The sequence below is a fragment of the Manis javanica genome, chromosome 13 (genome assembly GCF_040802235.1).
Source record: "Manis javanica isolate MJ-LG chromosome 13, MJ_LKY, whole genome shotgun sequence".
Taxonomy (NCBI): Eukaryota; Metazoa; Chordata; class Mammalia; order Pholidota; family Manidae; genus Manis; species Manis javanica.
Genome location: NC_133168.1, coordinates 8495062 through 8520208, shown reverse-complemented (window position 1 = coordinate 8520208; position 25147 = coordinate 8495062). Strand labels below are relative to the sequence as shown.

The window sequence follows — 25147 nt, the reverse complement described above, 5'->3', positions numbered from 1 at the left end:
AGAGGAAGGGCTATGGGTCCTGGGAAGCAACCTGTCTTCACCAACAGAGTAGCTTTTTTTTCAGCTCTTAAGTCAGGGGCTTAAAAGGTAGGATCTGGTTAACTTTTTAGAAATATCTAGAAGGACGAGCATCAGGTAGAATGAAGATGAGCTTTAGGGGACCCAGCTGGTGTCCTGAGGGAGTTACCAGAATTCCTCCTTCTGGAGGGTCCTGAACCCCAACTATCCCCCCACACCTGGGAGAGATTGCTATACAGTTTGCCCAGCTTTTTGGCTCCTAGCTGCCACTTTTCAGGAAGCAAACGCCCAGCATTTGACGTCAGCTTCACCTCTCTGGACTTGGTGCCCCAAGCCCTTGCTATCTTAGTACTTCTCCACACCCTTCAAACTAATGACTACCAACATTTGTCATCCTGTTGTAGATACTGGTTATTCTCACCAGGAGAGATGGGCTAAAATAAAACAGTCTGCCATCGCTGAAGGTGTCAATATACTTATGAAGTGGACAAAGTAGGATACAAAACTTGGCCAGAGAGAAACCTGTATCTTGTTAGTAAGACGGTTACAAAAAAGAATCAAAGACAGGAAGGGGTTGACTTTTAGAGAGACATGGAAGTCAACTTCGCCTTAACCAAAAAGACTTGGAAAGACGGAGTCCGTTACTCAGCAAGAGGCTATGGGGCTCTCTTCCGGGTCCTTTTCCACCTGTAAACACTGGGTGATGCTTTTGCCCCCAACTTTGCACAATCAGGGACAGAAAGAGGACCTCAGTGAGTTAAAGCAGTTTTTCCAACCGTACAATGTGAATGATAAAAGTAGGTATTTCACAGCATGGGAGGCAATGAAGTAACATTTATTGAGCACTTACTCCATACCAGGCCCTGTGCAAGCATTTCACATTCAGTTCTCACCACAGCCCTTGAAGAAGTACCATGATTGTCTCCATTTTACAGAGGAAGGAAGTGAGAAAGAAACTTGCCCCAAATCCCACACCTACAAAGTGGCAGATCTAGGATTCAAACCCGAGCAGTCAACTGCGGGTTTGAGGAAGCTTTATGCACTGCGAAGGATGGTACTGCCTGGGCAACGTAGCTTTGCAGCCAAAGAAGCTGAAATGGGCACAGTTTGCACCTTGTAAGGTGAAATACCTGCATTCCGGTCTCTCAGCTGATGCCCTTCCCTTGGCCCTACTTGGGGGCTGCTGTTTGACCTCAGCTGCCACTTCCGCAGGCTCCCAGCTCACGGCCACCCATCGCCTCTCTCTTCCACCTCCTCAAAACAAGGAAGCTACATCTGACTTCGTCCATGTGCCAGATGCTGGGATTGGCTCTTTGCACCCTTTTTCTCCCTGGGGGGTTGGTTTTATTATCCCCACTTAATGGTTGAGAAAATAAGGGGCTGAACCATCCATTAGCTTGCTTCTGCTTCCCCCAGAGCCTGTCATCTCTTCACCCAGTTGTGCTGATTCCTCTCTTGATCTGAAAGACGAGGTGAGATTTCACTAAGAACTATTTCTGAGGCACTCTAAAATCAGTATCTCAGAAAATAGGAGGCCAGGTCCTTGACTGGCAACAGATCCTCATGGGAAACCCCTTTTCAAAGAGCTTTTCTTTTGTAAATTAAAATCTTCTGAAAAATAATGAATCTTGCCAATCCGACAAATAGAATAGTTTGACCTAAAATTCACCTAAGAGAAGGCTTTATTTCTATCTCAACAAGTGATTGAAAACCAAAGATTGGTATAAAGACATGCTATATCATATTTAGCTATATCATATTGGCTAAAAGAATACAAAATTTAAAGAGGGTGGTGCCTGAATTTCTCCTGGAGTCACCGCATGAAAATTCCTCTCTCCCAGCTTCCAGAGCGGCGCTGAGGGAAAGAGTGGCTGCTATGCGGGGCTTGGGGGCAGCCTGGAATGGTTCCACAGCAGGCAGATGTCCGGACTCTCCTCGTAGGAGGTTGGAGAGCAAATGTAAAGGAATGGGAATTAAACTGTTCATGCCTGGTTATAAAGACTGATGTCTGGGGACTCTGACAAGAAAATTAAATATCTTCTACATTTCATGGTTTAGTGAAAAGAACACTAACTTTCAAATCAAGGGCTGCCTCAGCCTCTTAACCAGCTGTGTGACCTTGAACAATTTGCTTAACCCCTCTGTGTTTCTGCAGTGTCACTGGTATTACCCTCACTTGAGGATACCATGAGGTTGCATGTGAAAAGGCCTGGGAACCTCAGCTGGCCTGTAAAAGCCACTGGATAAATGTTGGACCACACACTCGCTTCCTTGTGTTAACCTCTCAGAGCAGTGGCCCTGGGTCACTAAAGCAATGGGTCCTGAATTTTAGCATGTAAAGAGTAAGCCAGGACACTTTTTAAAACAGACATTTCCTTGCTCTGATGCAGTAGATCAAAAGTGAGACTGACACCCTGCAGCCCCACTACAGGCCAGCTTCCTAAGACCCCATTTTCAAGACCACCACCCAAGGCCTCTCTAACACAGCCCCTGTTTGGACCAAAACCACCCCGGAGTTGGACCTCTCTAAAATTAACGCATGAACCAGCTTTTTCTCCTTTCCTTGTCTCTCTATCTGCCTTGGCCACGGTGCCCAGCAATCCCTGCTTGCTGCCTTCCGGAGTGTTTCCTGTGCCATTAGGGTGCATCGGCTGGCAGAGTGGACTGCCAGCTCCACAGCACTCTCCCTGTCTGGGCAGATTTATGCCACCATCAGCTGCTTCCAAAAACCTAAATCATGCCTCGGACAGTCTATATAAAGGGGACCTTGAGGCCAAAGAAGGTGAGTAGCAAGTAGAGTCCCTCCATGGCAATGAAAGTCCTTTGAAATGACTTTCACTTCTAAGTATTTTAAGGAAATACTATTTCCCACCCCAATGCCTGTGAAGTTTTGCTAATAATGCTATTTAGGAAATATTCAGATGAGGGGTTACCTGGATTATCAAATTCCATGAACAAGATCTGTGTATCATTTTGACCAAAGATTTTTGCCATTGTTTATTTGCTTAATAAAAACAGCTGGTAAATGAACATAGCCGACCTCACTTACTTACACTCTCTCATTCCCTCCTAACTGGTGCAAATGAAAATAGGCAGGAGCGAGGCCACTACACACACGGGAAGATGAGGAGGCAGAAGAGGGCCACTGGGGAGAGACCGTCAGGGTACGGCTTCCTCCGTATTACAAAGGCGACACGCAGGGTGTTTCTGTGTGCGCAGCTGCAGAACAGTCCCAGATCCCACTTACGTTTCCAGATCTTAATGTTGACTGGGGATTAGAACAATACGTAGAAGCCCGCAGCACAAACCAAAAGGGACCACGTCAAATCTCGGCTGTGGACTCACCTGTCAGCTGTTGAGCAAAACACTCACATGCCTGGTGATGTTCACGTTAGCTGCAGCCGATCTACTGGGCAGCCCATCAGCGGCTGTACCGTGAGTAACCCGGGACCCTAATCAGTGTCCATGACGAAGACAAGCAGCGGTCCTGACGGGGAAGAGGTAATGCAAAGCAAAGCAGCTCCTTGTAGCCTCGCTGAAGTCACATGGACAGAGTCTGTCTCACAACTAAAAAGTTCTCTTCCCCTCTTCCTCCCTCCTCCTCCACCCTTTTCTCTTTTCCTCTCTCTCATAGTCACACACACTACTTTTCCAACAGAAATCCCTCTTGTCCCAAAATACCAACACCATCGCCAGCCACTTCTGTTTTGTTGCGCCCAGGGCCTTCTCCCAGCGGTTCCTGAAATCATATCCGAAATCAGTCAGACAAAGACGAGCACGAGAAAGAGTAAGATGAGGTCTGTGAATGCTCTGAAGATTGCAGATGCGGCTCAAGGAAGCCACTGAGCTCCCCCTGATGAACGGCCCACAAAGGGAAGAAGGGGAGAGCCGGAAGCTTTAGATTGTCCCACATTTCCGTGGAAGGAACACAAAACCAGCCACTTCTCAGATGCTCATCTTGTTCAAGATCATCTTGTCCCCCTCACCTGCTGTGCACAAGTCTCCCTACCATCACCAGCAGGTTCCACGTTACAATCCCACTTGTCAATGCCACCTGGTGGGGCACCCATGTCCCCCCAAGTACGGCCCATGACTGTGACACAGCGAAGATCCTTCATGCTGAACCTGGCTTAGAGGGTGTTACATTGTCCTAAGTACCAGAGTGTCATGGAGGACTCTTGGGAGCTGTTTGAAAAAGTGTATTTCGGTCCTGATTTAAAGGATTGCATTTCTCCTGAAGGCCAGCTGTTGGTTGACGCCAGTGCCAAGAAGGCCCTCTTCAAAGCATCCCCCCGCGTTTCTCTAAATCGTTGCTAATCCTCTGGCTGAGCAGCAGCCAGCCAGCCTGCCGGAGGTTTGTTTGCCCACTGACAGGACCGGCCCCAGGGGTCTGCTCTGCCCGGTGTTTTTGGTTCTGTCCTTGAGAACCAAAGGGCACAGAGAGGGCTCCGAACAGCACCGGAAGCTCCCACATCAAGGAACATGAGTGCCACTAACTGCAGCTGACAGAAGACCCCAACCCATTCAGGGTGTCATCCCAGCCAGAAGAAATGAGGATGTGGCCCCCATCCAAGCTTCCTCTGCCTGTCACCCTCTTTCAGACCTGACTCCAGTCAGCTCCGCAGGACCTGGGTCCTGCCCCAGGGCCCCCACACCCCAAATTCTACTGCAGACTTCTACTCTACTCAGCCCTCCACCCGCAAATTCAGAGCAGTCACTCACTCCCAGAACCACTATTAGGAGACAGCATGACAAATGCACTCATCCAGGCGTGGCGGAGGCCCACGAGCCCAGCCATATCAGAGTGGTCAGAGAGGAGACCATGCAGTGTTTTCAAATATTCTGGATTAATTATCAACATTTAAAAATCAGGATATTCCACATATTGATCTTTTTAAAAATGAGGCAAACCAACGGCCTGGACACCAAGCCCACCTACTCACAAGGTCTGAGCCACAGCTGCCCTCAAGGGGAGGCACGTTGCACCAGCCCTCCCCTGCGGTCGGCCTCCTGCAAGGTACTGGCCTGGCCCCTGAGGGGCTGTGCTTGCAACCATGAATTAATCAGATAGATAACACATTAACACACATTAGTTTATTTGGCACCTCTCCCAGGTAACATCTTAACCCAGTGGAAATGCCTGTCCTTGGAAGAATCCTAAGAATTGATTCTAATGAAATCGGATGATGGGAAGGTCAATGAGGGAAAATATTCTAGCTCCGGAAGGCTTTGCGCCACTCTCTGACTTCTCAGTGACTGTGACCATTTGCCACGTGTTCAACACAGGACCCGCTTTATACTATCTGGTTGATTTCTTTAAATTCGTTCCCCTGGAGAACTAAAAACGCAGAACACACAGTAACCTTAAATCCTTTTGGAAACAAAGCAGACTGCATAAATAAATACAAACTTTTGACATGGGCATGAAATTAAACTCAGGCCCAGGGCCTAAAAGAAATCAGGATAATTTGTGTCTTTTCTGTGTTTTCTTTTTCTTCCAATTGGTTTTTAAAGGAATCCATATTCATAAGGTAGCTTAAAGATGTGAAGGCAAAGGTGTGGTTTTTCAGCTAAGAAAAAATTCTGGGTAGACCAGAAATCAGCAGATTTTTAAATGTTGATAATTAATCCAGAATATTTGAAAACACTTCTCCTCTCTGACCACTCTGATATGGCTGGGCTCGTGGGCCTCCGATTTGCCACCCCTGGATGAGTGCATGTCAGTCACGGAGTTCCAGTGGCCAATGTAAAATTTTCAAAGTAGAACTTTGAAAAACATTTTGGATAGGAAACCTCAAGGCTACTGTTTTATGTTATACTTGTTAAAATAAGAGTTTGGTTGAGTGGGTTTATTTATTCAGTTGATGAACATAGAGGTAGGTAAATATAGATATAGATATGATGCTGTATAGGAAATACGAGTCTACATAAGAATGTAAATGCTCTGAGAACAGAATCTACCAAAATTTTTTGTCTCCAAATAAGCCTCCAGCCCTGAACTCAACACCCCACCACTCAACACCAAGCAGTTTTAAATGCTGTTGCCTGACTGTGTCCATAAAGCCATGCTTCTCAGCCTATTATACAATAGCTTGTCCTATTTTACATGAAGGACTTTTCCAATTAGAATGTTGTAATCGGAAATTAATCAGGCAGAACATTTCTAATACGGCCTATAATTTTACCAGAAAAGAAAATTTATTCTAGATATTAGATTCTCTTTTAGTCTCTTCACCTTTCACAGCTTTAGAGCATTGAGTTTTTTTAAAGACAAAATTTAAAAACATAATTAAAAAAACACTATGAAATAGTTCTCATTAAAACTTACTAGGAAGGTTTTTTTGAGTTTTTAAGAAGTGCCTTTTAGAAACCTGAGCACTTGTTCATGCAACGGGTATTTACAGCCACCCTGACAAGCATTGCACAGCCCCCCAGACCAGGATCTGAAAGAATGACAGAGGAAATGGGAAATTCTTCCCTGCCCTCCAAAAGCTTCCAATCTCTCAGAACAAACACAGAGTAAGCCTGTGAAGTAGCTAACAGAAAATGCAAAGAATCACACCAAATCACTAGCAGGGCAAGGTATCACCGGACTAGACAGAGAGCAAGACCAGACGCCCTTCAGGGACGCTGATGCTTAAACTAGACCCACTTAAACCAAGGAGTTGAGGGGATTGGGGGGGAGGGGAGGGGAGGGGAAAGCAGGCCTTCAAAAGACAGCCCCACTGCATTAAAGGACCTTTAAGTAATCTGCTTTTCCCCTTAAATTCACTTACGTAAACAATTGCAGGTTCTTATAAGAACCAAAGATCACCTTGTAACCTCGGCCCCTACGGTTTCCGGCACTCACAACCAGCGCCTGCTGGGCACCTTTCGCACCATGCCTCTGCGTTCCACTTCAGTGGGGCGCACAACTGTGAGACGACTGGAAGTAAGATGTGGTCCCTAGACCCAAATTACCTTTGTAGGTAATTAGTGTGCAGGTATCCTTGGGAGGAGGGGAAGAGGGTTGACTTGCAGAGGGTCGCCCGCTGTAGAGAGCCGTGGTCCCTCTGCACAGGCGCAGGACTGGCTGCGGGACGGCTCTGCACACGCGCAGGACTGGCTGCGGGACGGCTCTGCACACGTGCAGGACTAGCTACGGGATGGCTCTGCACACGGGCAGGACTGGCTGCGGGATGGCTCTGCACAGGCACAGGGCCATGGTTCCTCTGCACAGACAGGCACAGGACTGGCTGCAGGACGGCTCTGAGGTAGCCACATGGCCCCTAGCGAAGGCAAACGGCCTCTCCTGGTGCAAGCTGACCACATGATGGGCACACTCAAGTCCCCCTCGAACAGCACTACAAAATGGGTATCCTCACGCTTGCTCATCACCTCTAGAAACAAAGGTGCCGAGGGCTGCAACAACTTGCCCAAGGGGCACCGGAAGTCAGTGTGAAGGCTGAACAGAAAGCCAGGCAGGCCTGAGCACCACAGCCCATGCTCTGTTCGGGCGTCACTGCCTCCCCGGGCCACCCAAAGACAAAGGAGGCAAGAGAAGGACACTCTCCTTCCGTCAGAACGGCTGCCCTTCACTAAGCCTGAAGGGGCTTGGCGTCAACACGCCGCTGAGCTACCCGGGAAGAGGTTCCAGCTGAGAGCCAGCGGCGGTGGGACCCAGGGGGAGCCTGACCAGTCGTGAGCCCTCACAGGTCCTTGCTCCGTCCCCTGTGACACTTGTTTATCCACCACCAGCATTAGTTATATAAAATAATGCATTGTCATTTATGTGATAAGGGGTTAACAGCCAAAATATGTAAAGAACTCATAGGCCCTAACACCAAAAATGAAATAAAATAACCAATTAAAAAATGGGCAGAGAACCCGAACAGACATTTTTCCAAAGAAATTCAAATGGCCAACAGGCACATGAAAAGATGCTTCACATTGATAATCGTGAGCAAAATGCAAAATCAAAACCAAAATGAGATAATCATCTCACACCAGTCAGAATGGCCCCTGACCAAAGGACAAGAAGTAACCAGCATTGGCAAGGATGTGGAGAAAAGGGAACCCTCCTACACTGTTGGTGGGAATATCATTTGGTGCAGCCCCTGTGGAAAGCAGTATGGAGCTTCCTCAAAAAACTAAAAATAGAAATACCTTTCAACCCAGTAATTCCACCTCTAGGAATTTATCTGAAGAAAATAAGATCCCTGATTCAGAAAGATATATGCACCCCTATGTTTATTGCTGCATTATCTACAATAGCCAAGACATGGAAGCAACCAAAGTGTCTATCAATAGATGAATGGATTAAGAAAAGGTGGTACATATATGCAGTGGAATATTATTCAGCCACAAAAAAGAAATCCTGCCATTTGTGACAATATGGTTGGACCTAGAGGGTATTATGCTCAGTGAAATAAGCCAGGCAGAGAAAGACAAATACCATATGACCTCACTTATTTGTGGAATATAAAAACAAAACAAAATAAACAAAATAGCAATAGAATCATCAACACTGAGAAGTGAGTGGTGGTTACCATGGGGAGGGAGTTGGGGGTGTGGGGGGCAGAGCAGAAGGGGGATAAAAAGACACAAGAATTCTCAGTCATAATATAAGCTGGTCACGGGGATGGAAATGCAGCATGAACAACAAAGCCAATGGTTCTATAACATCTTCCCATGCTCACAGAGAGTAACTACACTTGTGTGTATGAGTGTATGTGTGTGTGTGTGTGTGTGTGTATGTGTGTGTGTTGTGGGGGTGAGGATTTAATAATGTGGGTAACTTGAATCACTGCGTTATATACTTGAAACCAATATAAGATTGTTTATCAATGATATGTTAGTAAAAAAGATATGTCTCCAAAAATTTGCTTTGCACTGTACTTATTTTATCAATACTACCCTTTCATCTTGCCTTCTTTTTTTCTTTGTTTCCTGGAATGGGACAAGATGGTGGTACTTTGCTAAAATGTAACTTCAAGACAATTGTCAGAAAGGTTCATATTTGGTGTTGTGTGTGCTGTAAACAAGTGGTGCCCAACCATGTCTGGTGTAGTAAAGGGTCTGTGGGAGAAGAGGGGTGCATTGGTCATTTGTAGTGTCTGTCGTGAACAAAATGTTCTTTCTCTCCGTGGACTCCGGTTGAAGCTTCCTTGACCATGCACAACATCACCAGGTAAGTTGATGGGCACCTATGTGTGTCCTGATATTAGATCAACATCCCAGAAAAGGGGAGATGGCATCATAACAACAGAATTTTGCTCTTCTGCATAATTTTAGGTCATCTTTTACCTTTCTCCCAAAGCCATCATGAAGGAAATGAAAATCCATGAGAGATAATATTGTACCAGATTAAAAAATAATTTTAACAGATGACAAATGATTTACAGTTCACCTTTTCACACAGATACACACATAAAAACTTACAAAGCCATAATGCCAAAGTTTGGCCCCTCAACTGTGTTCCCTCTAATGTTTCTAATATTCTGCTCATAAAACCCCTGAAGACTGAGACCCCATGTAGGTACAGTTACTGCAATTTCAGATACAACCTGTAATAAAGTTAATCAGGCACACATTTAACAACATACATGTGGTAATTGTTATGGCCCTGCATAGTAATTGGACATTAAGACTAAATGGTTCCATAAATTATAGAAAAATGGAAAAGGCATATTACCCCTTCCTCCTCTACCACTGGATCCCAAATGCCTGTGTGCAGCCCACCTGTACCCAAATCACCTGGAGAGCTTTTTAAAATTATAAAGTCCTGACTTCTCTCCCCCTGGAGCATCACATGCAATATATTTGGTCTCTGGGGATATATTTGGATTTGTACCACACCAAGGATCTCAAGTTCAAATGCCTTCACAAGCAAGGCCAGTAAATATGTGAATAGGACAATGTTCTTGAACAGGTGTGTATGAGAAAATAAACATTCCATTCAAAGGCATTTACACTAAGAATATTTTTTGATACTATAAGCCACCTCAGCCACCCCTGGAAAACACATCTGTGTCCTGAATTGAGGCTGACAGTTTGCAACCTCAATATGCCATATTGCCCATATCTTAAGAGTTTACTTTTGTTGGTACAGGAAGCAGAAATGGCACACAACCACAGTGTCTGCTGTGTACGGCCATGCCCCTCACACATTACAGCTAATCCTAAATCGTTGTTAAATAGACACATTCACCCATTTCCTTGTTCAGTAAATCTTCATTGAGCACCTAGTATGTTTTAGGCACTTGCCTAGGCACTGGAAATATACAACTGAAAAAGACAACTGGCTTGCAGTTTGGAGGGACATGTCTCAAAATGATGCTGAAGGTCGGAATGCCGTGAACATAGTCCTTTAAATTCAGGTTGTAAAAACGGATTTCTCACTGTCCAAGTGCTGAGGAAACAGATCTCTAGGACAATCTATTTTGAAGTATTCCCCCCATCATCTCCCACCTCCCAGGACAGACACAGAGGACAGGCCGACACCTGAAGGTCTGCAGCTTCCTGGAGCAGACGTTACCTCATGCTACATGGCTTCCTTGTTCAGGCCAGCTCCGACAGAAATGGGGCTCCCAGGACATTCCATTCTGCCAGCCGTTTGATGATGTATTTCAAACGGCCCATTTCTGAGTCTCTCTCATGAGTGACATTTATAAGCTGTCCTTCTCTTCCGTGATTCAAAAGATCCTGAGATTTCTTTTGTATCTTACACCCTCACCTCCACCCCTGCTTAGTGTTTATATAGCCAAAATCTTGAGCAAGTCTCTCAATTCCATTTATGTGCTCACTATTTTGCTACGGAAAATGCAAACTCCCCTGGGTAATTCCAGGCAGTTTCTTTACCCAGAGATCATCTCTGGCCGCAGAGCAGCCCAGCAGCGTCCCTCGTTGTGTGCGCTGCATAATACTGTAACATTTTCAGACTCAGGGAAGATTTATTCAGTGATCAACTGCTTCAGCATCCTGAATCACTCCAGAGACAGTCTGTTAAAGAGAGGACCTTGAGGGAACTGAAAATGTAAGCAAGAAGTGAAATAATCCTCCTTCCCTTTTAACCCCTTAAGCCCTGATAAGAAAATAACATTTATTTTTTTATAGACATAGGAGAAAATGTCTAGAATTAAATCTCTCAAACTGCTTAGAGTGTGTATCTGTAGATGGTGAAATTAAAGGTACTTTTATTGTCTTCTTTCTGCTAATCTATGTCTTCTGCAATAAACTTTAATTCTGTAGTAAGAAAAATATTTTAAGATGCACAGTTCATATAAGGTTTCTTCAAAAACATGCTTCAAGGGGAAAAAAGACATTAGCTACCTTGGGAACTAGGTCAGAATTTGAAAGACTAGCACATTAATCACCAAAAATGATAGAATAGTTCAATATAACCAGAAAGGCTTACAGAGTTTTTGATATTTAAAATCAATACAAATCAGAAATAACTAATAGTTATCATTTAACACTATCCACTAAAGCAAAGCTATTCAACTTATTCCAATTTGCTTAGAAATTCAGAATTAAAGATGTGGGAGTGTAAAAAACTAGAGTGTCATGTACACAACTAAGACCCTTTAAAGTGAACATCTGCTCTTCCCTGAGAACTCTACTGGAGAAAAGGGCATTGCTGAAGTGGCCTAACTGCTGCTAACTGAATGAAAACCAAAGGGCAGATGGTGGAACTCTCCACCTACCCCTGCCTGCCCACTTGTGGAAGACAGCTGGTTTCATGGTTGAAGGACAGAGCAAGCCACAACTTGCATGATCATAAGGTGAAAGGTCTCTCTTGGAATTATAGACCCTTCTTCTCTCCAGTGTCCTACAGGCTGTATCCATTTGCTCAACTACTCCGAGAGAATTCAGCGTGTTAAAAAACTCAAATGTACTCAGCAAGCCAGTGGAGGCATTTGCTTATTCGATAGCAATACTTTTAACTTTTTTGTCATTTGATGTCACATGCACACAGCCAAACCAAAATGCCTGAGAAAACGTAGCTCAGCATAGGCACCAGGGAAAGCAGCTCATAAGAGGCCAGAGGGCAGACAGCAAGCAGAGGACATCCTGAACAAGGACCACCCATTTGACTAAAGGGAGGGGAGTGGATTTCAGCAACGAATCCTACAAATGAGCAGATACGGGCAGACAAACATGCACATGGAGAACACTAGAGAATCAGATCCACCTCAGGAAATAACCATTCGCAAACCGTGGAATTTGTTTAAACCTTTAACATGAAGGATGGTCGTTTGTGACTGTAAGTTAAAAAATCGCCTCTTGACAAGAAACTGCTGACTGAGCCTGGATCCCTTTTGTTAAGTACAATAGGAATTCATTTCGAGCCTTCATGGAAATCCTAAATGAATTGTTTCCACTGGAGTAATATAAGCACAAATAACCAACTCACTGTGATTATATAGAATAAAAAGCACCCTGTTTAATTGCCACTGGTTTTTTTTACTGAGTGGACATGAGCCAGTGCTTGGCCTTTAATTATGACTTATACAATCAACTCGCTCAGAAAGTTTAGAACATCAAAGTCAAGGCTTAATTTTTTTCCTGTCAGCAGTTGGGAGAAAGAAAAATTAAAGAGTTGAAAATTAAAAAAAAAAAACACAGACAAAGCAAGACAAAGGGAGAGATCCAGAATTATACTTTGACAGAATATACTGTTTCCTCAGTGCAATTTGCTCTTTAGCCAGCCTGTGAAGCTTCCTTTCCATAATGAACCACCTGGGCAGCATCTCCTCATCTCAACAGCCGGGCAATGCTCACAAATCAATGAGGGTGAAATGAAGATTTTAAAGCTAGATACTTACACTTATGTGGTTTTAGATTTTTTTTTAAACACCTGTAAAGGCCTGTTTCACCAACATCATTAGAGCTGATGCTATTTTCTGGTCTTCTAACCCCACGGATTTGAGGGCCAATTCAAGATGAAAACTGCTTTAAAGAAAGAAAAGAGAAAAACAGAAAGGGGACATTGCTTAAGAAAAATGCACATGCAGAACATGGTAGCAAGCTCCCTACCACTCCAACATCAAATGGTAAGTAACACTGACATATCTGCCAGAAGAATCCACATGCCTCTCCCAGCAGAAGACCATCACTGAGGAGAATCAAGACCCCACCCCCACCACAAAACCGTAGAGAGAGGTCACCAGGAACAGTCAGTCCCAAAGATGCACATTTATTCGTTTCTAAGTGCCATAGGATTTCATTTTAAGGACAATATGTATTTGCATCAATGAATGTATGCTCTTGTGTGATATCTACAAGCCAGAGAAGCTCTGCAGAGGCTTGCCAAAAAATGTACTTCAGATTCCAACATATCAAATGGGATCTATCCCCTGAAAGACACTCTGAATTTTCTAGATCTTCCTTAAAAATTTCCTACCTAATCAGGATGTTAAAGAGGTACTTTTCTTGTTTCTTAATTCTTGCCCAAAATAAACTATTGTGGACATGCTCACTTCTTACATTTACTAAATTGTGATTCTAATGTTTGTATAAGCACATTAATAAACAATACACTGTCTTGTCCGCTTTAGCAAGTATGTGTACGTTACAGTATTTCCTCTTCTTTCCCTGAGTCCCTTTGGCAACCACCTCCTCCAGCAGCAACACACAGCCGAGTGGGACCGTCCCAAGCATTATCCTTAACCGAGACTCACTGTAGCATATCCCTGTTAGGATGGCAGCATTGGGTGACCTGTGGCATAGCCCTCAGTGAAGTGAAAACCATTTCACTAGCTGGCTTTTCAACTGTGACAGGCCTTAGTCAAAAAACCAGAGAGTGTGACCTGCCAATCACAGAAGTGAGAGACCCGAGGACCGTATGTGACACAATTCTGCAGCCCCTTCTGACTTTCGGTGTCAGTAATCCCCACTCAGCAGGCTCTTCAGCCCATGAGCTGCAGAGATGAGAGTGTTTCCATCCACACTTGAAAGTTCTTTAGTCACTGGCTTGGGGGACTTAAACACAAACTGTATCTCCCTGGTGTTATCTGTCATGGGTTGAGGTTTGTCATTATTGGTCTGCCAGATCCACAATTCTGCAGAAAAGGTCACTTATCCAAATCTGAGAGAGTAGCAGAATCTCTAGGTGGCCCTGGTGGAGTTCTGCCCATCACCACACACCTTTCTCCGTGAATGGAAATTAGTCTCAGTTGCTAGGCCCCCACTCAGAGGCCCACAGCCTCTCCTCCCCACTTTAGCTGCCACGTCCAAGCCTCAAATGAGAAAATGAGTTAAAAATACTGAAACATAAAAAGTACTATACACATGTTATTGCTTTTACTACTAGCAATAATAATATCAGACTCTTTACTTGGGCAAACAAGAGCTGCACTTCTGACATGTTCCTAAATGATGCTGGTGTTGCTGGTCTGGACACGACTCTGTAAGAACCATGCGTATAAAGAAATAGCACTTCCTTTAGAATATTCACAGGGGTGTGAGAAAAAGTAAAAATGAAAGAGTTCCTTGGAGACAATGTGGGTAGCAGGGAAAAAAGGGGATCCCAAGTGATCATAGTAAAGAATTACCAGCCTGTCACATACACAGATCGTCTAGTTTTAACCTCATTTAGGGGAGAGTTAACTGAGACTCTAAGTCATTATGTCATTTGCCCAGTGTCACGGGGCTGGTCCATCAGCGACAGAACCAGAACCACAGTTCAGTTCTCTCTATTCTAACTCTATGCTTTCCACAGCAAAACGCTACCACAAGTTAGGGTTGTCCCTCCTTGTGACAGGGAAAGAAATTTCACCCTTGATGTCTTTCAGGGAAAGCTCAGATAACCCACTCTAGTCACTTAAATTGAAATGGAGGGCAGAAGAGGATGCTTCCTGAGCTAACATGCAATCCAGCGAAGCACACGTGTGTTTTAAGGACTGGCAAATTCTCTAACCATGTTTGGAGACTTTGAAGTTGCCCGAGCATTTTGAAAGTCTCTATGCAGTGTCTAGACATCACCACCCAGAAGGTTCTGGGGTAGCCCGATTCCCCGCTTGCTGTCTGACAGTATCACGCATTCCACTTTTACCTGGGCCTGGCGGAGTCGAAGCCTGCACTTGCCCTGGAAGGATGGCCCAGGTCCCAGGACGGAATGGGAAATCTCCGCTCTCTTTTTAGGAACATCTCCACATTAGCACTGTCTGGTAAACTGACCAGCTGCCCGCTGCTGCTGTTTGATCGTCTCTGTTCTGGCCTGAGAGCATAGACTCTCATAGATTCTTTCCTCTCTAGATTGTTGTGAAGATTCTGAAGAGCAGAGAGGAGAGAAAATCATTACAACCAAGAGCCTGTGAGCCGAGAGCCAGCGGGCTCAGCCCTTATGGTGAAGGAAAGAAATGCACACAGATTTGTTTTGAATTTGAAAAAAATTAGGACACTATTCGTGATATTGTTCATTCAGTTGGGCTTGAAGAGTTCAGTGCCTTAAATATAATAGGCCCTTGATAAGTGCATGTTGAATCGGTTGGACAGAAGAAGAGAGCAAGAACCCACAGACATCGTGTGGAGATGTGGTGAATTTAGTCAACAGTCTGAGTGAACTTCCTTCTGGTAGCACACAGAGAAAAACTTCAGATATCATCAAATGTTGCTTGAATAGTCTGGCACCTTAGTGATAAGAAAGAAAATCAGCTTCTCCTTGGTCTGCATCAGACGGTTCCAGAAAGATCTAGAAATAAGCATTTCTATACATCTCCAATTTAATCACTGCTAGTAGGATCGGTAATGATGACAATAATGTTGTCAGACAATTGTTTCATTAGCATAGATCTGCCATCGACTTGTCTGTCTTTGTCTCCCTGGGCATTCACCCGCCAGAGAAGTATTGAATTCTAATCTTTCTTTTCATGCACCTATTACTCTTAGGAAAGACAGGAAGACAAGGACAGGAACAGCGAAGTGTGCTGGTAGATGAACAACCAGCTCTCTGGGGAGGATGTGCCCTGGTTTGTAATGCTTGCCAATTTCTGTGGTGTAAATACTTCACTGCAGTCAATTTTAAAGCTGCCAGGAATTTAAAAATGGACTTGCAAAATTCCTGACAAAAATTGGTTCTCATTAACTGCTATAGGCTGGGACCAGCACAAAACCGGCGAGGGAAGAAATCACCTGTGACACTATTATCCCATACTAACTGACAGGTAAATAGATCAATAACATGCAGAACCCACTAAATGACACAAGCTCAGAGTAAATGGAGACACAGTAAGGCTTTGACAAGCAGTGCACGAAGACTAAAGGGAAGGCCCAGTTGTCCACCTTAATGCTGTAATATTGGCATGTATCGGTCTAAAGGGGAGGGTTTCAAACTTCCAATCCCATGATTCCACAATTTCTGCTAGCACACTATTTTAAATCACTGCCAAGACCTAAAGGGACAGTGTGATGTGACAAAAAGCACTGACCTAGAATTGGAAAACCCCAGATATCATCCTTGCTCCTCTGCTGAACGACTTTGGGAAAATCATGTGACTTTCCTAAATTTCAGCTTGCCTCATCTATGAAGAATCTCCTCAAGTCTGATATGGCTCTAAAAGGCTATGCTTCTAAGTGGAATTTTTTTTTTTAATCACTTCAGTTGTTTTGAGTTTAAAGCTATGCTCACTGCAAAGTACTGGTGGAAACAGGAAACCTGCTGGAATACCACATGAGCATCATTAGGCTTTTTTTTAGCACTGGAGCTGAGCACACCACTTGGGCAGAACTGTCGTGGGAACCAAAGCGGGCAGGTAGTGCAGAAAGTGCACCCCATATCAGCACCCTGCTCTTAATAATTTCAGCAGTGAGGACTGAAATTTGCCCCTGTGCCTCTCCACTCCCACCCGCTGCAGCCCCTGATAACGGCCTAAACCGAGGGCTGCCCCCATGCCACCCCTCCCCAGAATGCATGTGACATAGCCAGGACGGCCTTGCTGTTTACAGTCCACATGACCATTACCGGTGCAAACAAGTGTCCTTGACATGAAGCGCTCATTTTGTAAGATGAGCTGGAATAACCCTTTTGTATCTCCAAAGAGAAATTAAAATTATTAAAAAGTCAGTCCTGTGCCTATTGCAAATAATGCAGTTCTATTCATTATATGATCCATTCCTGAACCTGTTGTGAAGTCTTCCAGAGATTTCTGGCAAATGAATTCTGGGTGTGTGTGTGTGTGTGTGTGGGTGTGTGTGTGTGTAGAGGGGCGGAGATCAGGGATTGGAGAGGACAGAGGGTAGAAAGGATATGGAGAGCTGGGTATAAGATCCTGTGAGCCTGTGTAAATAGATCTAGTTCACAGAGAAGTGACCCACAAATGATTTTAAAAGACGGTTTGATTTGTCAGAAGCCTCAATTGCTCCAAACAGTCAAAACAACTTGAATGTAGAGTTCCTCAGGTATTTCTAATTTGTGCATGACAGCTCTGCTTACTGAAGATGGATATAATATCTCGGTCCCCTTGATTCAACATCAAAGAATCAACTCTCACATTTATACCTCCAACACTAGGAAAATAAATACTACACGGAGCATAATTCTCCAGATTCTGCTCTAGTAGGCTCTGTGACCCCATGAGATGAGACGGGGTGCAAGAACGCAGGAGTGAGGGGCGTTCCGGAGGATGAAGATGTGGCCTCCGAATAAAAGTAAACATTACAAATGGACAAGCCAGCTTCAGAACTCTTTGCAATGTTTGATTTTCCTGGAACAAAAAACAAACAAACTTAGCTTTGAGTCTTTGTAATTACTAATTTTCTTTTTTTTTTTTTTGTGAGAAAAAAGAACTTGATTTAAATCAGGCCCTTAGGTTGGCCGAGCACAGAGGCCTCGCTCAGCCTGCAGATGTCTGTCCAAGCTGCCACATGGCAAGCACTGGTCCTAGGGGGCACAGGAGCCCAGCACAGGACCCAAAACTTCTGACAGCGGTGCCGGTTCCAAAACACCCCATCCCTTTCCAGTTCATTACAAACGCCTATTGTTTGCCATATTTATCTGCCATCACGGCTGTTTGTTAGCAAATGCAAAGAGAAGTGCCAGGACTCAGTTTCAGCCTGCCCTCAGAATAGCGCAAGGGCACTACAGGAATTGCACGACAGATGGTCTCTGAATGATATACAGAACCTCTGCCCTTGGGCCCGCTTTGGACGAGCTGTTTTGGCTTGTTGCTCATAAGAGTGGGAGGTTGTTGTGTGATATGTGATTATGCCATAATAATTTTAATTATTTTGCCTGTTTTCAAACAATAGTCTCAGCCTTTTTTAATTTTTACACTCACTGAGTTGTGACACGAGCATTCTTTTCTCTGTGTTAGCAGGGATTAAAATCAAGCCCTGTATCCCTTCCCATTTTTTTTCAAATAATCCATGTTTAAATAAATTACCTCGGTCTGGAAAACCAAGTTCCGTGGCAGCCTCCTGGCACGCATAGAAGCAAGGAAAAGTATCCCTTATTGTGGCGTCTGGTTGGAGATTGTCGCGCTAACCAGTTTCAAGAGGAGCCTGCTCTTTGCCTCTTTGGAGCAACGCTCCGGCGAAGGGAGCTTCATTTACATGCATGTGGGGATCCCATCGGATCTGCTCAGAGGTACAGTCCGAGGCCGTCAGACGGCATCCATTGTGCATGTAAATGAGGCTCCCTGAGCACAGAGCGTAGGCTTCTGGAGATGCGGAAAATATGCCATCTCTGTCTCATCCAAATCGAATAGAAACTTCCCAGTGTTTTTCTAAAGCAGCAGGAGCCAACGAGAAGCAGATGCTAAACTTTCAAGGCGTCTGACTACATTTCTCTTTACCAGATAGATTTGTTGGCTGAGCGCTGGCAGACAACCCGTCTGGGGTTAGAACCCAGACTTTTGGTTTCTCGGCCCAATGGGGCAGCAGGTACCAGCCTACATGTGCCAGTGGCTCTGGCAGCAGCCTCTAGCTTTCACCTACAGCACACCACCGCTCTGGTAAATGCCAGCCCTGCCAGGGACTGTATGAAAGGTAAAATCCACAGTGAGTCTAAACATGGGAAAATCTGGAAGCAAGTTAAAATTCACAAGATGGCCTTTTTACCAAACATAAGAAAGTGCGGCTTTACTTGGCGACTGTTGCCTATGAAATTCTCCCCTGCCCTGAATTCTGCGTCCCCAGCCAGGCTGTGGTTCCAGTCCCATCGCCGAGGGCCAAATCAAGCTCTGGATGACTCCCATGCTTGAATCGTCTGGCACCTTAGTGATAAGAAAGAAACTCCGCTTCCCTTGGTCTCCAGCGAAGGAGTATAGTTACCTCAAAACCAGGAATCTCCGGTGAGTGGGGTTACTAAAAAAAGAAAAACAGAACTCTGACCCTACTAACTTGATAGAGAAATCCCCCACGGGGTCTTAAGTGCTTCCCAACCACTGTGGTTTTAATCCAGTAACAGCAATCCTCTAACACAGAGAAACCCAACTCACACGGCAGTTAATACCCAAATGAAATTCAGATAACTCCCACTGTGTTGACAAAAAGGATTGGGAAAACGTCCTCTGCTCCTTCCCAAGAAACACAAGCCTTTGGAGAGATGCTGCCGGGCTGGCCTCCTGGACAGCAGCCGCACCGCTTCCTCCCCGGCAAGGCTGGTGTGCGGCAGGTTCTGGTTATCAGAGCACAGAGTCTCAAGAACACAACTACATGAATGTTTGGCATCTCAAGGAGCCACAACTACTCGTCTTTCGCAGCATGAAGGGTCATCATCTAAGGAGGCCTTGATTGGCTGTGCTGTCGCTTTTGTAAAAACGTTGTGGCTGAAAGTTTTCACTGAGGTGTGTGATTGAAGCCAGTGGCTCTGAGGGCATCAGCTCTCAGAAACTGTGTAAATCCGTGTTCTCAGCCGATTTGAAACGGTGCAGCCCCACTGGAAACATAGTCGTGTATTGTGATCAGTCATTGTGTCCATAAAGATCGGGCCCTATACAAGGTACTTTAGCACATTACCTCGAACCCTTACAACAGTCGGGTTAGGTAGGTATTGACCTCATATTTCAATTCAATTCAAATAAGGAAAACAATAGTTTCAGGAGTCTCATCTTGATTAAATGACTTAACAAAGGTAATTCATAATCAATAGCCAAGTCAGGACTGGAGTCCCTACTTGTGTAATTCCAAGGGCCGTCCATGCTCTTTTCATTGATGTACGTATGGATGGGGAGGTGGTTACATTCATATATGGCATATAGCCTTGTGAAAATGCAAATTTCAGCATATTTTGGATTCTTGAAAGAGGGGAATATATATATATCTCCTCAGTGCCTGACATGAATTCTCAACAAATTCTTAACTGGAGTATTTCTTTATAGTACATAATTAGCAACTAAGTGTTACTCTCGATCATGCGGACTTTACCACCTACTTCCTCTCGGTTATTTCACATATTTACCCTGGCTAGACTTCCATTCTGAAAAGCTTCCTGGTTTAGCCAACACCTATTTCTGAAATGAACCGAACAAGTACCTAATGAACACCTGCAACCAATTCAATTGTTCTGACAAAGAAATATGGTAAAAAATAAAATAAAAATAACCTCTCTTAAGCATGGTTAGTTCCGATAACTTCTGACCAAAATAAAAAACCATTACCTATTGACTATACAGTAGGAAAAGGGGTAAATAATTCTACATCCAAACACCCAACTGCACCTTTTGCTTTGTAAGTGAAGTTTCCCATGCCTTTGTATCTAATTCATCTGATTTAGAAAATGATGCTGTTTTTGTACAAACTCACATGAGAAATATGATTTGCTTCCAGAAAGTTACTGGAAGTTTCCATTCAAGATTAAAAAATAAATAGCCTATGTCAATAGCAAGATGATTATCACTGCAATATATATTTTTAAAAAGAGCAGCTACATTCAACTGAGCCATTCGCCACATTTCCTAAAAACGCCTTTTTTAACATTAGCAGTCAAAAGAGTGGCATTCTGTTGGGACTGCAAGACCTCAATGGATGACAAACTTAACAGTTAAAAAACTGCACCAAGTGCTTTTACTCTGATCCACATGTGAATTACACTCAAGCATCAAGGAAAAATAAATGGGAATTAGAGGGCAACTCACAGAGGCACTCCAGTTGGGGAGAAAATATCACCATTAAGTCCCAAATGCAATTTACAAATATAGCATTTGAATTTTCTAATTGTTCCTACAAAAAAATGAGGCTAATGGAATTTCACTGGAAGCAGCCATTTAATCATATACAATTTTGCTGACCAATGTCTCTGCACATCCAGTCCTGAGCTCCTGCTCACATCTGTAACCCTGCCAAACTTTGAGTCCAAGAAGAGAAATCTTTTCCCTTTTGTTTGTTTTTCCCCCCCTTGAGTAGGAATGGAAGAAGCTGGTGATTCCAAGTGCTCCGTGTCTGATGGTCAGATAGGATCAGTTTGATACAGCTGCCAGGGGCATACGAAGCAGAAAGACGATCCTGGAGATTATCTGCGCCAGTCGTTTAGAACCACTTTGAAACTATTCACCACATTGTCCACTCTTCTCATCTCCTGTGGGCCAGGAAGAGAAGAAGAGAAAGGCCCCACCGGATAAGGGTAGACAAATAGGGTTTAATATCTCTGAAACAGATACAAATTATCATTTTCTCAGGAACCCATCAATACACACTTCTGTATGACAACTTTTAAATTTTGCAGTAGACAACATAAGAGAGCTCTCAAAGGCTTCCACCTAAGGCTCAATACAATGCCCCATCTGTCTTCAAAGTCCTCCATGCACTCTGCCTCTAACAGTAAAAAGAGTTTAGTCTCATATGGCAAAAAGACATTTGGCCATTCCTCCCAGTGTTTGCCAAATCTCAGGTATGCCAAGCAGAGGGTACTCAGTGTCTACCTCCAGAAACATGCCATCTAGTGAAGAGACAAACAGCATTTGAATTTTCTAACAGTTTAAGTTATGGAGAATTGATCTGTAACAGAATTCCTCCTGGCCTGACCATCTGCCTGTTTCAGCACTGAAAGAGGGTCCTCCAGCTATTCCATGGAACCCTGTGCAGTCCGCACACCCCCAGCCCCCACCAGGCACAGCTGCGGCCACCGCTCCGCCTCTGGGAACCTTCTCCCCTGGGTGCAGCAGAGCTGCGCTGTGGCATACCAGGGCACACCATGCCTCCGCTTCCCTCACCCCATTTCCTCCACCCAGAATCCTCTTGGTACCAAAGCCAGTCTACAGCCTGGGCCAGGGAAGCGTACAACCCTCTCCTGTTCATGTTTTACCGTGTTGCATGCTGTAAAGACATTCTGCAGAATTTAGTGAAGTAGCATTTGCACCCTTTCCTTACACACCCATCAGATTCAGACCCATCAAAATGAGGCCAGCGTGAGTATGCCCAGGAGACAAATAGAAGTCTCCCAAGAAGTTCCTTGACTTCTTGGAAAAGCCTCAAGCCAAGGCAGCCCTCTGGCTCTGCAGACATCCCCAGACCTGCCCAAAACTGGAGAGAAGACAGAGCTCAGCTTCTTTTCCCAGGCTTCTTAGTCTGAATGCCAACACAGTCCTGCAAGGTCTTTCCACCAGATCACAGCCGTGACTTGACATATGCAACCCCTTGTTTAGCTCCAGCGAGGGCAACAGCAATGGAGATGTGTGGGAAGCTGGAGCCCAGAAAAGGCTGCGGAATCTGCAAACCATCACCGAGGAGGTCAGAGGAGGAAGAGAAGTCGGACTTTATTAGACCATCTTGTGCCTGCTGGAGGAGGGAGGGGCACAAAAGGAGAGGAGCAGCCACTTCAAAGGCTTAGGGGAATGGAAAAGTACCGTGTCTTCAGGGAAATAACCTGTTTGTTTGCCGAAGTGTTGGGAAGGAAGAAGTACGAGGTGAGACTGGGCAGTAGTGAGGGTTTGCTCCTAAGGAGTCTTATTGCCCCATACAAGAATTTATCTTGGTTTTGTGTCTTGTGGTTTTGTGGGATTTTTTTGGCAAACCCATGAGGAATTGGGTTGGATAATTATTTGATCATGTTTATCCATTTGAAAGATCACTGTACTAATCACTTAGATCACTAGAATGGGAAAGGCAGGAAGATCTACATGGAAGGGACTGTACTACTCAGGCAGGTGGTATGAGATAGCGTGGCGCAGAGTGCCCAGACGCCTCCAAGATTCCTGCCCCCTGGGGCACATGCCCTGAGTAACTCCCTCCCCTTGAATGCACGGGGTCCTGTAAACATAATGGGTTTCGCTCTTGTAATATGGCAAAGGTGGAAGAATTTTGTAGATGTGAATGAAGTCCCTAATCAGTTCACTGTGAGTTAATCAAGAGATTATCCTAGATGGACCCAAGCTAAGCAGGCAAACCCTTCAAAGAGTCTTAAAAGTCAGAGACTGGAACCAGCAGGGAGGTCCTCCTCCTGGCCTTGAAGAAACAAGCCACTCTGTCAGGAAAGGGCTTATGAGAAGGTCACAGGGCGAGGCCCTGTGGGCACCTCCATGTGCTAGGAGCCATCAAGCTGTGCCCAGCATGTTGACCCATGTAAACAGGGAGATAATAAATGTGTCTTGTCTTAAGCTTCTAAATTTGGGGTAATATGTAGGCAGCAATATTTTTAAAAATATGGATATAGTAGCAGGAGACCAAAAAGTAGTATATTCAGGAGAGAAGACTGCCAGGAAGGAGGTTGAGTTGATGGGGGTATAAGGATGACTTGGAAGTTCCTGGCTTGGGATGATAGATCAACAGATTTATTCTGGGAGCACTGAGCTTGCTATGTCTGTAAGGCATTCAGGTGGCCATGTCTACGATGCACTAGGTTATAAGGGCGAGAGGCCAAAGTTAAGCCAAGGTTCAGTTCTGGGTGAACAAGAAAAACTCTAGTGTCCCAATCTAAAGAGCCAGATGAAAATGGGAGCCAAAGGCTGGAGCCCAAAGTGGGCAGGGTGACCACAGCAGCCATGGTCCAGCAAGCACAGAGGATGGAAGTGGGCAGAGGGGAAAGGGGCCTCAGGAAGCTGCCGGCAGGTCTCACGGGGATCGGGGGAGCTTGTGTAACTGCTAAAGGGTTTTGTTTTGAATTGTCACCATCCTTTCTAAGAAGCAAATCAAATCGGGGAGGTCAATGGTGAAGAGGTGACCCCCAGGAAAATATAAAGAGAAAAGAAAGATCAATGTAGGTAAAATTGTAATATTTCCAGAATACCTCGCCTGGCTTTAGTGCATCTGCATATCAGCAGGCATTCCTCAGGGGTGAAGAGTTGTAGACCATCTCCATATCAGTTGGGTAATTAATTACCTGGGCAACCGAGGGCTTATCAGAACCTGAGAGGTTAGGGGGAGCTCTTGCTTGCTTCTGCCCAAGCAGGAAAAGAGACGGCCCCAGACTGCAGTTTGTAAGCAATTAACAGGTTTTAAACTTTATTTCTCCCTTTGACTGATTTCAGTTTTAGATGTATTTTGCCCCAGGATTTCCTTTCCCCAGAGTTACAATCAAGGATGAAGCTCAAGGGTGCATCCGTGTTCAGATGGCAGAAGGGAGGTGGAGTTTGCCTTGGACTAGACAGGAGAAGGCTGAGGGGCTAGAGAACGAAGCAGGTTTTTCCTGTAAGTCCCAGGAGAGGGGAAGTCCTAGCGGGCATGATGCTCACTGGTCTTGAATGCCAACCCTCGAGAGGAGAGCTGAGAATGCCCGCAAGGCAAGGCAACTGTAAGATGGGTGGAAGTTAGTGTTGGCAGAAGTTTGACATGGGGCTCCAGTGGCCCTGGCACGCTGTTTCATAAAGGCTTGACTACAGAGGGTCTAACCCTTTTCACATTCTTGGGCCTACAAGACTGGATCTCAACCTCAGTTAGCACACCAAAGTTGCCCTGAACTGCTTTGCAGGGTTCCCCATGACCTCAGGCTAATTCCTTTCTCAAAGGAGAAGCCTGGAGGCAACACGGCTTGCTGACCATCTCTAGTTGCCAAGAGGCATAAGGACGTGGAATGAGAAGGAAGGGAATCCCGCTTGCCTGTCAAAACACACTGTCACTTTGCTTACTTGATTTGCTTTGACACCTCCGAGAAGCAGGAAACAGAAGGGACCTGCGGGCAGTCAACATCTATGCCACGGAGGCCACCCTTGTTGACGGACTTTACCAGAAAGGATTTCCTGGGGTCCTGACTCGGGGCCTCGTCTTCCTCTTCAGG

The 25147-nt window shown here is 44.9% G+C and overlaps 1 long non-coding RNA gene across 2 annotated transcripts in view; it reads right to left on the bottom strand.

Annotated features, from left to right (window-relative positions):
- The window catches only part of LOC140845825 (uncharacterized), a 79424-nt gene that overhangs the window by 10600 nt on the left and 43677 nt on the right, over nucleotides 1-25147 (bottom strand). The window contains exon 2 of one of the 2 annotated variants that reach the window (XR_012124726.1): nucleotides 12825-12948. The exons of the other annotated variant lie outside the window; for it this stretch is intronic. This is a non-coding gene — a long non-coding RNA (uncharacterized lncRNA). The remainder of the gene's footprint in view (nucleotides 1-12824; nucleotides 12949-25147) is intronic. 2 annotated transcript variants of the gene reach the window in all.